The sequence below is a fragment of the Echinops telfairi genome, unplaced genomic scaffold, assembly GCF_000313985.2.
Source record: "Echinops telfairi isolate 266 unplaced genomic scaffold, ASM31398v2 ScPeMD7_9;HRSCAF=40, whole genome shotgun sequence".
In the NCBI taxonomy this organism is placed as follows: domain Eukaryota; kingdom Metazoa; phylum Chordata; class Mammalia; order Afrosoricida; family Tenrecidae; genus Echinops; species Echinops telfairi.
This window is the reverse complement of record NW_022103906.1, coordinates 39,596,625-39,610,480: the sequence shown is the minus strand read 5'-3', so window position 1 is coordinate 39,610,480 and position 13,856 is coordinate 39,596,625.

Sequence of the window (13,856 nt, the reverse complement as noted above, 5' to 3'; positions counted from 1 at the left end):
ACAACTCTGATGTACATATGTCCTAATTTTATACCATGTAATATTGCTACATGTTGTTCTGATTGCACAGCTGCCTCTAGGTTCGGGTACAGTTTCTGTATGAACACAATAAAGTGTTCTGGAATTCCCATTCCTAATATCTCTGACTAGGTGATGGGAGTTGGCCAGAAGTGGGTGCCATCATGAACCATGTCCATGTCCATGCTCGAACCAGTTGGGGAGAGTAATGGAAAAGGCAAAGAAGACAATGGGAGAGGAAAGTGTTCTCAGATAACTTGGCCAGCGGATGTATCAAAAGTCTCAGCTCACTGCCTACACAGAATTGGCAAACACAAATGAATAGTAACCCCCTACTCCATTCACCCTATAATTTGAAGGGCTCTGCTTTCTGAAGGTTGCAGAGGGTCAAAACATGCATATTCAAAAACCTCGGTTTTTATTGCATCTTCTCTGTTTTATTTATCTCAGAAACATATTATTATCATCATTTGCTTACAAAATACAAATGTGCTCTATTTTCTTCACAAACATTTTGAGATAAACACGACCAAACTGCCAGAAGGCTTTATTCCCCAAAGCACCTCTTGTATGCAAAATTTGGCTCTTCCTAAGCCCCGTTTGTTAAGGTCTCCTTCAGTTGTGCCACTTCTCTTTCTAACCTATAATCTACTTGCACCGGAAGCAGGAACCTGATGGGTCTTCTGGGTACAACAATTGGAATAGCATTTCCTCATTTTCTCCTCCCCTCTCCAGCTTGTGAAATGCCCACTGACATAAGCTGGCAGTCAAATAAAAATAAAAACCCTATTCAATATTCCACTCATTGGCATTTTGCATGTTAATATCTGACACTGTTTTTTTAATTTGTTCTAAACTGCCAGCTAATTTGCATCATCTCTCTGTGATCTCCCACCTGTGCAGCAATTTTTCAGAGAAACATAACTATTTATGTTCCTACTAAAACTTGACTTTGCAACAAAACCGGATACAAAGAGAGCTTGTTTATTTTCTAAATCTTTTTTCACTTTGGGTTTTGAACAAAGTTCTTATTGTATGCATCCAGAGCACCAGCCTTTGCCTCTGAAAACCTGTAAGAGCTTTGAAATGCTCACACTCTTGCACTAAACTGAGCATTTGATGGTGCCCATGATGCGGTTTGCTGACTTGTGCACTGTCAGGTATTTCTTATGTCAGTGTCTACACTGGTTCTCATCGTGAGAAGCAAACTGGTGGACTCATAAATCTTAGCTCCAGGCTAAGCTTATCATATGCAGGAAAAAGAAAAAAATAATGGATTTTGTATGTCACATTTGCAGAGTCCATAAAATAACTGCTTTTCCATAGTTTTGATGAGTTGGATATACTCCTATTATGGAAATTAAAGAGATTTTTTTTTCAAATCTGTTTAATAGTTCTTAAACAAGATGAACCCATAATCTACAGAGGAAAATTGTCTCAATTCATTTTCTGAAATTTTTGAAGACTGGAGCTTTATCTTATGATGTAGATCAACTCAATCTGCAATGCAAGGTCCAATAGAGCAAAATGCTCTGTAAATATGTTTTGAAATGAACTGAATTCAAGTACTATACCCCCAATGCGTGTTGCTTTGATGATGGATGTCCAAGATCTATATGCTTATAGTTTAAGACCTAATTGTTTATTTAGTGTATTTGGGTTTTTTTTGTCTTATCCTCTGTGATAATTAGTTTTTTGTGTGTCAACATGGATCCTGTAAGAACATGTGGGTGGGGTTTAGCCTGTCAATCAGGTCACAGTTCGATTGGAGGCCAACTGAAATAAATGGCTCTGTGGAGACGGCCTCCCTCTCTTTCTGCGTCACCTTTCTGTTGACAAGTCACTTCAAGCCATGCTAATGGCAGCCAGAGCTCTGGAGATGCGTCCACCACCATTGGATATACAAAACTTTGCATCGACTGGCCGGTGATCTTCCTGCATTCTGCCTCATTGCATGTGGCTGCATAAGTCTGAAGAGGGATTTATGGAGTAGTATTGTACTTATGGTGTGGTATCAGACTTATGGAATTAATCTGAATCGAGCTGGGAAGATAACGCTCTTTCCTATACTTAGATGAGTGTTGCTGGATTTGTCTCTCTAGTCAACTGGCCTAACACATCTTCTATGGGGGTAAAAAAAGTCCCATTATGTATTGAATCCCACAACTTCTCAGTTTTCCCTATGCTTGTGGCTTACGTGTTATTTTGACGCTGGGTGCTATGTCACAGGCATTTCAAATACCATCAGCGTCACTCAGAGCGAACAGGTTTTAGCAAAGCTTTCAGCCTAAATACAGACTAAGAAGGATATATTGTACGGTTTTGAAGAATTGGCCTGTGAAAATCGTATGAATAGTAGTGGAACATTGCCAGATAAGGAAAACCTCATGGATAACACAGAACATTGTCAGGTACAGTCATGAAAGATGAACTCGGGGCAGAAGGTACTCAAAATACGATTAAAGAAGCGCTGTTGTTTCAACGTGGAGTCGATCCTAACCGCATGAAAGGAGTAGTGGCATGACCTATCATGAGAAGAAACAACTGCAAACACCTAGTCTACCAACAGAATAAGGGAACATTGCATGGTGTCATATCAAAAGAGGTGTGTGTTCAGGGCTGTCTGCTTTCGCTGTGTTGATTCAATCTGTATACTGAGCAAATAATCCGAGAAGCTGGACTATGTGAAGAAAAATGAGGCATCAGGATTAGTGGAAATCTTATTAACAACCTGTAATGTGCAGATAATACAGCCTTGCTTGCCGAAAGTGAGGAGGACTTGAAGCACTTGCTGATGAAGAGCAAGGTTTGCAGGCTGGCTTACAACTCAATGCAAAGATAAGTCATGATAAAGGGAGAAAACATTGAAGTTATCATAGATTTCATGTGGTTTGGATCGCCACTCAATTCTCATAGAAGCAGCAGCCAAGAAACAAAACCATGCATTGCATTGGGTAAATCAGCTACACAAGACTTCTCTGAAGTCTTTTTTTTTTTGCTTTCCCCTGAGGGCTTGGAAAGCAAGTACATCACTTTGAGGGCTAAGATGCGCCTGCCCCAAGCCATGGCATTTTCAATGACCTCATAAGCATATGAAACTCGGATACTGAATAATGGAGACTGGTCAAAAAGAAAGCTATGCATTTGAATTACTGTACTACAGAAGAATATTGAAGTCCCATGGACTGTCAAATGAACAAATGAATCTGTCTTGGAGAAAATCCTCTTTAAAAGGCAAGATGGTAAGGCTTCACCAGTCGCTGGGAAAGGACATCATGCTTGGTACAGCAGAAATGCAGGGAAAAACAGAAAGCCCATTGGCAAGACATATTGGCACTATGTCTGCCACGGTGCTCTCAGATATAACAATCGTGAGGATGGTGCAGAACTGAGCAATGCTTTGTTTTGTTGAACATAGCATCACTATGATTCAGACCTGACTGGATGGCACCTCACAGCAACAGCACGGATTGAATTTTGTCTCTTCAGATAGAAGTTAAACTCCTGGAAATTGTTCCTGTTACAGTTATCCTTTTTATAAATAGTGTTTTTCTTTAGCTATGTTAGTGAATTAATATCAGTTTAGGGGTGAATCCTAAACTTAATCACTTCTGAACTCTAAAAACCCACAGAGATGTATACAGTGAGAGGATAGTTGCTTCTGACATTATTTTTTTCTTTTTCCTGTGTATAATAAGCTTAGCCTGGAGCTAAGATTTATGAGTCCACCATTTTGTTTCTCACGATGAGAACCAGTGTAGACACTGACATAAGAAATACCTGAAAGTGCACAAGTCAGCAAACCGCATCATGGGCACCATCAAATGCTCAGTTTAGTGCAAGAGTGTGAGCATTTCAAAGCTCTTACAGGTTTTCAGAAGCAAAGGCTGGTGCTCTGGATGCATACAATAAGAACTTTGTTCAAAACCCAAAGTGAAAAAAGATTTAGAAAATAAACAAGCTCTCTTTGTATCCGGTATCTCTTTGTATCCCCCACCACTATCATGACCTTAATTCTACCTTACAAATTCGGCTAGACCAGAGCATGCACACTGGTACATATAAGAGCTGGAAACACAGGCAATCCAGGACAGATAAACCCCTCAGGACCAACATTAAGAGTGGCTATACCAGGAGGGGAAGGGGAAGGTGGGGGGAGAAAGGGGGAACTGATCACAGTGATCTATCTTTAGCCACCTCCCAGGGGGGTGGACAACAGAAAAGTGAGTGAAGGGATACATCAGTCAGTGTAAGATATGAAAAAATAGTAATAATTTATAAATTATCAAGGGTTCGTGAGGGAGGAAGGGAGGGAGAGGGAGGGGAACAATGAGAAGCTGATACCAAGGGCTCAAGTAGAAAGAAAATGTTTTGAAAATGATGATGGCAGCAAATATACAAATGTGCTCCACACAATGGATGGCTGTGTGGATTGTGATAATCGTTGTATGAGCCTTCAATAAAAGGTTTTTTTAAAAAGTACAGTCTGGCTGTTTCGACAAGTGGCAAGATTTCATCTGATGTACCGTGTACATGTTATTAGAGATTCCAGTACATGGAAAAGGACATCATGCTGGGTTAAGGAGACAGCAGTTAAAAAGGTGAATTGACGCAGTGGCTGCGATGATGAACTCAAACCTAATGCTTTTGAAGATGCTGTCTGACTGGACCATCTCTTGGTTTCTCCTAGTCTCTATTAGTCAGAACAGACACAAAGGCATCTAACAGCAATTGATGTGGGATATGTCGAGTTAGTCTTACTAAAGTGCAGGATAAATTACTACATCTGCTCACTCCCACAACTGAAAATAGCACACGGTGCCTGGTGGGGATCTTTGGATTTTGAGCCAATATCTCTCATTTTTGTGTGCTACTTTTGGGTATGGATTATTTATCAAACAACTTGAAAAGCTGCTAATTTTGACTGGGGCCCAGAACAAGAGAAGGCTCTGCAAAAGACTCAGGTTGTTGTGCAAGCCACCCTGTCACTTTGCTCGTCTGCACCCGTTGATGCAATGGTGCTTGAAGTGCTCAGTGCAGTGTGCAGTCTTTGGCAGGCTCCTATTGGTAAATCACAGGAAAACAGCTTTGGACTTGGGAGCAAAGCTTTAACATCCCCTGCAGATAACTACTCTCATTTTGAGAAAGTTTTTAGCTTGTTACTGGGCCTTAGCGTATACTTAGCACTTTATCATGGGTCAAGGAGTAGTGATTGGTCTGAGCTGCCTGTAAGATAGATATTACAATCAGGTGCAAAAAGACTGAAGGTTTGGGTAAGCTCTATGAAGAAGTAGCCCAAAAGGCTGTGCTCTACTGTCATGCTACCTTCCTCTTTCAGTCTGAACTTATGACCTGGTGGGGTAATCCTTAAGATGAGTTGACTAAGGGAGAGAAAAACATTAGTGCTTAGTTTATAGAGGGTTCTCCAAAATATGAAAATGTCGAAAGTAGACAGCAAGCAGCAGCACCTACCACCCTTTTTGGGGTAGTGTTAAAGAGGAATCCTCTAGGAAATCAATTCGAGCAGGGCACCTGATCTGTCCTTTGGCTTGGAAACAAAGAGGGCTAGATGTACGGCTACAAACGTACTCATTGGCTGTGGTCATTGGTTTGGCTGCATGACTAGTTACATGGAAGAAGCATGATTTGAAAAAGTGTGGCAAGATTTAGGTCATAGGTGTGTGTATAGAGCTCTCTGAATGGTCAAAATAAGTGCATAAATACAGATATGTCTGTGTCATGATATTGCTCAGTAAAGCGCTACGTCTGCAAAACAGAATGTCACAATCAAGTGCAGAGAATAGTACATCTTCCTGTCTCAGTCACTATTGTTATCGTGTAATGGGTTCCCAAGCAAAGAGGTCAGGATGATAGGGGTGGAGTTTATGCTTGGGCTCAGCAACATGGACTGGCTACTGCCACTGCAGAATACCAAGCTTCCACGGTCAAGTCCAACTCTGAGCTCTCACTCAGAGTGATCAACCAACAACATGGTAGCATGTTGACTAAATTGGGCTATTTCCATCACTGAGAAGGCAGTTTTTTGCCCTTCTTAAAGTAGATATTTATACTGGATGTGGATTTTCCATTCCTGCAGACAATGCTTTGTCCAAAAGCAATGGTTGAAACCAGTTATAGACTTACAGAATGTGTATGCACTACACAGTGTGCACACCACGGTGACTCAATCAAGACACTCACTTCACATCACGTGAAGTGCTTCAATAGGTCCAGGCTTATGGAATTCACTTGTTTACCAGGTTTCCAATCATCTTTTAAAAACTGTCTTAATAAAACTGTAAACTGGTCTTCCAAAAATACAATTTTGGCACCAGCTAGGTGGCAGCACCTTGCAGGATTGTGGCCACGTTCTCCAGGAAGTTGTGTACATGCTCTGAATCAGCATCAAACATATGACACAGTTTTGTCAATGGCCAGGAACCATGCGGTAGAAATGAGAGTGGTAGGACTCACTATTACTCCTAGTGAACAATTTAAAACGTCTTTCTTTCTTGTCCCTGTGACCTTATGTTCTTTGAGTCTGGAGGTAACAAGTACCAAGGGATGAATATTCCCACGTGAAGACACAACACTGATTCCATTTAACTGGAAACTAAGAATGCCTCCCAGACTTTCTCATGACTTTGACCAACAAAGAAGGGTATTAATGTACTGAGTAGTGTGATTGATCTAGATTATCCCAGGGAAATCAAATTGATATTACATAACTGAGAATCCCTTATGGTACAGTGGCTACATGTTAAACTGCTAAGCATGTGATCTGCAGTACAAAACCACCAGTTTCTCTAGCGAGTTCTGTGGAAGAAAAACAGGGCTTTCTACTCCTGTAAAGAGTTATAGTCTTGAAAACTCACAGGGGTAGTTCTACTCTGTCCTAGAGAGTTGCTGTGAGTCAGGATCAACTCAATGGTAGTGAGTTTGGTTGGTTTGGCATAGGAAGTAGTGAGGAATATGCCCGGAAGTAAGGAGGTTCCTTAGGACATCTCTTAGTAATACCATACTTTGTGATTAAAGTCTCTTGTAAACTACAGCAACTCGACTTAGACATAACTACTTATGTCTAACTGAACTTAACTACTAAGGACCCAGACACTTCAGTAATGAAGGCTTGGGTCACCCCACCTGACAAAGAATCAAAAGAGGCCCACCAGGCATTGCGTACCCTTTACAGCTGTGGGAGGCCAGATGCAGGAACTTATCCTTCACTTTAGTAAGACTATCTCAACATACCCTACCCCACATCGATTGTTGCTAGGCACCTGCAAGTCTGTTATGAATCATACTCAACATACAACAGGAAGACCCATGCTCAGTCCTGCGCATCCTCCTCATCCTCGTTATGCTTGCGGCCACCATTGCAGCCATTGTGTCAATACGTCTGCTTTGGGATCCTCACTGGAGGAGCTTACTGAGTGCAAAGGAAACATGGTGGTGGAACAAGGCAGTTTTAAATACCAGTTACAGTCACAGCTCCAAAAACAAAAATTGTAATTATTATCAGTATTTTCTTCAAATAATTTGTTTGTTCACTTACAATATATAGGATGCAAATATGTTAGTGTGTGCTTGTACACATTTTAGTTGTATCATGTTAGGTGCAAGCATGATTGTATAATTACCTTTATTTTAGAGATTATACATGGCTTAAGGAATTATGTACAAGTGTGAAGTTGACAACAGGTGATTGGGGATTCGTTTCTGTGTGTACTTGACTGGCCCAGTAGACTCGGTGGTTTGGAAGTTAAGTTATTGTAATTGTGTGACCAACACAATGTAATCAATACTTAATGGCATCAGCTAATAGCAGCCAATCAGTTAAAAGAAGCTTAGAGTGGATTGGAATACACTTCCTACTGTGATAGTAATACAATTGAAAGGAAGTTTCCTTGGGGGGCCTCCTTCCTATATAAGTGGACATTGTGGGAAAAGCTTATTTGTTTATAGCTGGGCCTGAATCCTATAATTGAATGATTGACCTTTGGTCTCTGGACTTGAGCCAACGGCCTATCATATTGCCTGACAATCCTGGGAGTCATAAGTGATTTTTTTCATTTGACTTCCTAATCTTGTATCCATTGACCTCTGAAACCACAAGCTTAACTTGTGGACCTTAGATTCATATCCCTCTGTAGCCACTAGCCTGTGGTCTTCCTGTAAATCTTGAGTTTATCAGATATTTGAGTCAAGATAAGCATCTGGACTAACATCTTACTCACAGACATGGTTCTTATAATAGTTTACCTTGCTTATATACAACGGTGTGGTTCATTTCATGATATATGAACTTTCTATATTCATATAGATAAAGATATAAGTATAGATAGATATAGATATATAAAAGTGTCACCAGGTTTGCTTCTCTAGTGAATCCACCTTAAGACATGTGTCATAAGGTTGACTCTACTTTTAGGAGATAATTCTTCCCAAGTCTTATTTTGAGTATATTCTAACCCGAGGGGCTCATCTTCGGACACTATCTCTGATGATCATTTCTTGCTGTTTATATTGTTTTTAGTAGCTGATATCTCAAAAGTGTATCTTCCTAGTTTATTTTTAGTGTGGGACCTCAGCTGAAACCTGTTCACCATGATAAGCTTGCTGGGATTTGATATACTGGTTGCATAGCTTCCAGCATCACAAGAACTAGGAGTCTCTATAGCAGTGGCTCCTTTAATAGTTCATGTTGTGGTGTACCCCCAACCATAAAATTATTTCTGTTGCTACTTCAGAACTGTAATTTTGTGACTGTTATGAATCGGGCGACCCCTGTGAAAGTGTCGTTTGATTCCCAAAAGGGGTCGCGACCCACAGGTTGAGAACCGCTGCTCTATAGTATAACAAAATGACATTCCAATATGACCTGCTTATGACTCACCAGTGAATTTGAATAATGTGACTAAGGTCCATGATATCCCTGTAGGTATAAGACTGTGCAAATCTACTATATAAAATTATAATGTGGGGATTGCTCATATTTTCTATTTTGCTAGGCTTAAATGAGCCATCCCACAGGTGGTAAAGAGTAGAACACTAGCATCAAGCTAGAAGAGCTGTAAGTGGAGTGCATCTTTTGAAACTGAGTTTCCTGCTGAATTCCTCAATCCAGGAGACAGAGACGTGGAGGAGAAGCAGTGTCAGAGAAATGGCAGGAGCAGCAGAGACAGGAAGATGACACGGTGGGTTTCCAAACCCACTGAGCAAGAAGCTGAGCATCTTCAGGCAGGAAGCTTTCTGTTAGAGTGAGGTGCCTTTCATCACCAGCATGCAACATTAAACAAGTTTAGTAGCACTGGCTCAAACAGGGAAAGCCACCGCCACCAGGCAACCTGGCTGAGGGTAATAGAGAAGTGTTCCTGGGGCAAGAGGCTATCTTGATTGAAGAAAAACATAGTGAACATTCTTGAATTCAAATTATAACCTGCGATTTCCCTAATAAATCCATAATGCTGAGTATGAGTGGAGATGTCTGTGTGCCCATTACTGTGAACCGATCAAAGAAGCAACGATTGCCTTGGGAGAGACAGTCAAAACTTTTTACCAGTCAAAACTGGTAAACAGTGTAAAGTGCGAAGGCATGTTTGACTTCTTTGTAGGAATTAACCTTGGGCAGCTAATGCATATGATGTTAATTATTTTCTCTCCTTGTGAAGTTAGAATTGGTCAGACATTTCCCCAGTGGAAGTTTTTGAAGTCTCAGACCAGTTTGGATAATTGAATTTCTTTTTCAGTAACTTACTTATTTCCTTATTATTACTATAGTCTTCAAATCCTGAGTTCCTCTTGCCTATATTATGAGCTGGAGACCTTTCTCTAACCTTTGACCTTGATGGTGACTAATGAGCAACTGGAAAATGTATGGTTTTGCTTCTAAGAGGATTATGCTGCTGCTGATGGCATTGACAAGGACAATAATAATGGTGATACTTTTGCCTTTACTTTTGAATAGGTTTTATTTTTATTTATAATATTTTTGTTAATTCCCCTTGGGTCAATTTCAGCTCATTGTGACCCTGTGTATGCAGAGTTAATTTGTGCCATGGGATTTTCCAGGCTCCGATTGTTTGGTAACAGATTGCCAAGCCTCCTTTCAAAGGTTCCTCTGGGTTTCAATTGCCAACCTTTCAGCAGGTAGTTAAGCACCTAACTGTTCACTCTACCCAAGGAGTATTTTTTTAATCTATAAAAATGTCCAAATCATATGAGGGCCTTAACATGTTTATGGAAACCCCCCAATTATCTTTTCATTCTATTTTCCCACAAATATTTTCAAACTCTTCCTTTTTCAGTATAGGCAATTTTTAGAATTGACATCTTTCTAAGTTCTTCTCTGTAAAAACTGGAGAATCATTTTCACAGTGGAAAAGAACCTTGTGAGTAGTATATTGTTACGCTTTCTAGAATAAGAATGTAATTTTTCACGATTTTGATTCTTGCACCTATAATTGTCTCTGGGGTTATTTTGTAGAAGAGAAAAAGTATGTGTCTAACATATGTCATCCTTTTATTTTTGCTGGCAAGAATTAGTTGGTTCTTTTTTAAGCTTTGGTAGGTATTTGAGAATGATTTTATTTTCCAAGTCAACGATAGAGGGACAAGTTTACTGGGAGACATAAAATATAGGAAACTGTACTAGAGCTCTATTATCAGTAGAGAGCATATCCAGGTCCAATCTATACAACACAACATGATATAAAGAACAGTTTTCTCCAGTGAACTTACTAAGCATTTCCTCTATGTAGGTGGAACTCCAAGAAGGCATGGGATAACTCCATTGAAGTAGACATTCCAGTTATAATTTCACAATGCAAAATGCCATTGTATGGATTTTTACTTGTATTTAAATCTTATTATTCATATATATATATATAAAATCTATAAACACAGTTGCTGTAAAATATACTTACCATGTGTTCCTTTTTATTTAGGTCAACTGCTGATATCCAAATGGAAGACCCAAAAATTAAAAATCACTTATTCCATTATCTACCTTCAAAGTCGAGTTAAAGCAGAGCAAAGCCACTACATATTTACCCACAAAATTTTACATGAAATGTAAAATCTTTTAAATATTCTTAAAGATTAATGCAGTATACTGCTGCCTCTTCCTGTTATTTGCCCGAGATTTCTTTGAAGGGGTTGACAGAAAATAGACTTTACCAAAACCTTGTAATATGGAAACACTTAGAAAGTTTATTCCCTTTTTGCCCCTCCACCCACTGCAGTACCCAAACACCATGTAAACTACTATTGAGTTTTAAAAACAAATCCTCCAAACATATTTTTTTTGCTTTCTCACAATTGTTTAATTGTCTTCCTAATTAATTCCACAATCTGAAATAAATTATTGACTTACCAGACTCTTGTTTTCTGTGACAGCTCCAGCAGTAAACAGACCATTAACAATTCATAATGAGCAAGACATGTTTATTTTTTCCCTGTGCTAATTTGGTACCCCATTAGAGACCGCCTTTGACTCTTTCCTGTTCACTCATTTTGGAAGAAGGTGACAGATTAGTGGACTCTATATGCTTGAATAAAAAGCATTTAAAAGGAAAATAAAAAAGCAGCCAAGACTCAGTTTTGTCAAATGCAGTGTTTTACCTGCAAAGCTATTTCATTGCAACTTTTCCTTCATGTGGTTCTTGTCCTCCTTTTTTCTTAGCATCTGTGGAGGAATGTGCCAACTTGCTAAAGACTAAAATGTCCATGTCCTTGGCTCCTGCTCAATAGTCAATGAGCGCTTCAAGTTAAGGTTCAATCGGATTTCTATGAGAGCAGCCTAGTCTATGCCATAACAATTGAGTATTCTTGTAAAATGTGTTTTGTGCTCAGTATTGAGGGATTGTTAGAACTTGGATAGATGAAGACTTTTGTGGTGGAAGAAACAATATGAACAAAGATAAATTCAAGAAAAGTCTTGATACAAGGTGAAATTTAGTGTATAGGTACATGATAAATTGATACATAGAATGCCTTGTTTTGTGAGGCAAAGCGAATGTTTATATAGTTTGGAACTAAGGCAGGAGCATAATCATTAAACAATGCTTTTTATTACATCAATCCTGAAATTTGTACACAAAAATTTAGTTAGAAGAAGGAATGGCAACACAAAAGAAAATAAGAATGATTTTATTCAAATTTTAGTGAGAAAATTTGGTAATATCAATAATGGAAAAGAACATTGACTAGATAAGTTATTTTGGAATTATATGTGAATCAAAATCTAGCTTAGTTTCTTTGTTCCTCACTTACAGTATTTATATATATATGTTCAACTCAATGCAGGATGCAATATATAGCATTGATTTAATAAATTACAATGATGATAATTATATACTTATAATTGTCTCTCATTTGTGTTATTCTCTGAGAGAAGTCGTGTCTGAAGAATCTCAAAGGTTTTGTCATTGTAGTGGGTTCAATGATGACCCTTCAAAAATACATTCACGTTGAACTTGTGAATATGATATTATTTGTGGGAAAAATGTATTTTCAGACTCATGAAAATTTTCTGTGTACAGAGTGGAACTAAACTTCATCAGGTTTTTGTATTGTCAAAGTTTTCTTCAAAAGTGCTTTTAGGTAGTATGGAACCACCGACCTCTGTAGGAGGTCAAGTATCTAACCAATTGTTCACACAGGGACTCCTCGTTTCATTAAGGGATTTGAGATGATCTCATCGTGGATTATATTGTGCCCCAAGCTAATGACAATTGTCCCTAGAACAGAGGAGAAAAAAATACTCAGAAGGGAAGTTGTGTGAAGACTGAGACAGAGATTGAAGGGATGCATTTAGATGCCCCAAATGGCAAAGATGACCAGCAACCAAGAGAAACTAGAGAAAGAGCAGAGGGACATCAGATTCTCCCTCAGAACCTCTGGAAAGGAACCAATAATGTTAATATCTTGATTATTTATCTGTCCTCTGAAACTGAGAAAGAATAAATTTTTGCTCCCTTAAGCTACATGGTTTGTGGTCATTTGTCACTACAGCCTTAGGAAATGAGTACAGTTACTAAATCCTTGGTGTAACTGCTTGGGAGAGAGAAAGAGAGCCACGGAGAGAGGGAAAACAGAAAGAATGTGATAGTTCTATAAAGAACTATTTTAAGGAAAGGCTTATCAGTATAGTGATGGAATTCACTGCATCCTGTTTAGGCTTCCTTTACATCTGCTCTATTGAACACATGAAAAGAATGTGTGCTCAGTTGAACCAGAATGTTAACCTAGGAAATGTGCAATCTCTGGTCAGGAGTTTACTTATTTTTAACGGTTTACTTTATTTTCTTTATTTACTAATCTAATGGTGATGCCAATGAGGCATTATCAATCCTTCCATCAAGAGATGTAATTTTTCCCTACCCCTTGATTCTGAATTTGGTCTATGATTTGCAAGACAAAAGGGGGCTTATAAATATGCTTGCACATTTCATTTCTACTCTTCCTCCTCTGCCGTCCCGCTCTTTCACAGCCATTGATTGAATTCCAACTCATAGTAACCCTGCAGGACAGGGGCAAACAGCCCTGTGGGTTTCTGACTCTGCACTTCTTTACAGGGGTAGAAGGCCCCATCTTTCTCCTGAGGAGCTGGCTGGTGGTTTTGAACTGTAGATCTTGTGATTGGCAGCCCAATGCATAACCACTTTGCACCAGGATGCTTCTGCTTTAGTTGGATGAGAAAGCACTTGAGTAGACGCAAGTCATATCAGAAATCTTAGATAAGGTTGTCCTACATTAGCTGAAATATTTGTGCTATTATTTTAACTACTGGTTTGAAGAAGTGTTTTTGTTTGTTTGTTTGCTTGCTTGTTTAAGAT